We start from the raw sequence: 2,500 nt of genomic DNA, 5'->3' as shown, positions 1-2,500 counted from the left end.
GTGTGTGTGTTTCTTAGTGTGTTTGTGTGTATATGTGTTTGTGTGTGTGGGGGGGTGGGGGTGTTTGTGTGTGTATGTGTTTGTTAGTGTGTGTGTGTGTGTGTGTTTGTGTGCGTGAGTGTGTGTGTATGTGTGTGTGTGTGTGTGTGTGTGTGTGTGTGTGTGTGTGTGTCTGTGTATGTAAGTGTGTGTATATGTGTATATGTGTTTGTGTGCGTGCAGGCATGTATATGTACGTATACGTATATTCTCGTGTGGAAATGCCTATATATACTACAAAACAAACATAAATATATCATGACTTTATTGAAACAAAACATAACCAAAAATCTCATAATTCCAAGTGAAGAACTGGCCTCCTGGAGATCATATATTAAAATAAACTCACATCAAACTGCTTTTAAAGAAACCCTAAAAAAAAGCCGATATAATGTAAATAGTCCTTGACAGCCCTAACTCAACTAAACATGCATTCGGTATGGGAAAGGGGAAGGGAGAGGAAGGAGGGGGGGGGGGGGGGAGTGCAGGCTTGACAGCGGATCTCGTTGTTCGCTTGTTTCGCGAGGCCATGACGCAATCCCCGCCGTGCGCTTCTGCAGATGCAGGCCGGGGGGGTGGGGGTGGGGGGGGGGACTCTCGGCAACGATGCAATGACCTTTCTTTCTTTCTTTGTGTTTTTTTTTTTCTAATGACCTTTCTCTCTTTCTTTGTATTTTCCTTTTCCTCTTTTTGTTTTTAATCCTTACATTTTTTGTCTTCATTTGCTTCTCGTTCATTGTCTTTCTTTGTTTTTTGTTGTTTTTCTCTCTTTCTGATTTTTTTTTTCCATGCATTTTTCTCTCTCTCTTACTATCCGTCTATCTATTTATGTATCTATCTACCTGTCTGTATGTCTGTCTGTTTCTCTGTCTCTCTCTTTCTCTTTCTCTTTCTCTTTCTCTCTCTCTGTCTCTCTGCCTCTTTCTCTCTCTCTCTCTCTCTCTCTCTCTCTCTCTCTCTCTCTCTCTCTCTCTCTCTCTCTCTCTCTCTCTCTCTCTCTCTCTCTCTCTCTCTCTCTCTCTCTCTCTCTCTCTCTCTCTCTCTCTCCCTCCCTCCCTCTCTCTCTCCCTCCCTCCCTCTCTCTCTCTCTCTCTCTCTCTCTCTCTCCCTCCCTCCCTCTCTCTCTCTCTCTCCCTCCCTCCCTCCCTCTCTCTCTCTCTCTCTCTCTCTCTCTCTCTCTCTCTCTCTCTCTCTCTCTCTCTCTCTCTCTCTCTCTTTCTCTCTGCCTAACCCGCCCTGCCTCTATTTCACACAAACACAGACTCTCGCACATGTTTTGCACATCGAGCAACACTGCAAAGAACATCAGTGAGAGAAAGTTGAAAAGGTGAAGGACGAATATTAAGGAATAAGGAAGAAATAGCTGGCGAAGAGCATAACAGAAGAATGCATTTTTTGATTTTTGATTAATGTAAAAGGGAGAAAGAGAGAGGAGGAAAAACTAAGAATAAAAATAAAAGCAATAAATATGCAGAGGAAAATAAGGGAAATGAAAGAACACAAATAACAAGGAAAGAGGAAAAGATGGAAGGAGGAAGGAAGTGTAGTACAGAAGAGAAAGTAATTGGCTTTGTTGAAGGATGGTAATCAAGAGATAGGAAAATAGAACAGAGAGAGAGAGAGAGAGAGAGAGAGAGAGAGAGAGAGAGAGAGAGAGAGAGAGAGAGAGAGAGAGAGAGAGAGAGAGAGAGAGAGAGAGAGAGAGAGAGAGAGAGAGAGAGAGAGAGAGAGAGAGAGAGAGAGAGAGAGAGAGAGAGAGAGAGAGAGAGAGAGAGGGAGAGAGATGAAGAGATATAGATAGATAGATAGATAGATAGAGAGAGAAAGAGAGACAAACAGACAGACAGGCAGGCAGATACAGACAAACAGAGACAGCTATAAAGATAGATAGAAATGATAAAACAGGGAAAACAGACAAACATACAAGAAACAGGAAAAAAATGAAAGGAGAGAGAGGAAAGATCGTAAAAAAATACGAACAGAAAATCAAGAAAAACAAAGAATGTCGAAATCCTCTTTACCTTTTCATATGACCAAGAGCTAAAAATAAAGCATTAGATCTAGACGATTATAGATATACACAGACGATCATTTCCTTCCATCCAGGACATGTTCACTTTTCTCAATCACTTTCGGACGTTCTAAATGAATACGAAAATCTAAAGTTACACAAGGACAAGCTCTCTCAGGAATGTCAAATAATATACCAAAACATTTAAATGAGTTTCATATCTGTTTGATGTTTTTTAGAGCTATTGCATGCATATTAAGGTCATGTTATGTATTGCAAGGTTGACATTTGAGTGATTTCTTGCGTTATGTCAACATGGGGATGGAGTATGCGGATGTGACGCTCTGTAGTATGCTCAATGTTTGGATGTGTTCGGATGTAAGTATTTGTATTTGTGTATATTATATTATTATATATTTATTATATATATATATTATGTGGTGTGTATTA

At 40.4% G+C, this 2,500-nt stretch overlaps 2 protein-coding genes across 2 annotated transcripts in view; both read right to left on the bottom strand.

Annotated features, from left to right (window-relative positions):
* Positions 1 to 2,500, bottom strand: part of LOC125029834 — a 33,645-nt gene that overhangs the window by 11,849 nt on the left and 19,296 nt on the right. The window lies entirely within an intron of this gene.
* Positions 1 to 2,500, bottom strand: part of LOC125030002 (rRNA methyltransferase 1, mitochondrial-like) — a 335,483-nt gene that overhangs the window by 327,725 nt on the left and 5,258 nt on the right. The gene's annotated exons all lie outside the window — the stretch shown is intronic.

Source organism: Penaeus chinensis, chromosome 10 (genome assembly GCF_019202785.1).
Source record: "Penaeus chinensis breed Huanghai No. 1 chromosome 10, ASM1920278v2, whole genome shotgun sequence".
Classification (NCBI taxonomy): domain Eukaryota; kingdom Metazoa; phylum Arthropoda; class Malacostraca; order Decapoda; family Penaeidae; genus Penaeus; species Penaeus chinensis.
The sequence above is the reverse complement of the archived record's forward strand: the minus strand, read 5'-3'. Positions and strand labels throughout refer to the sequence as shown.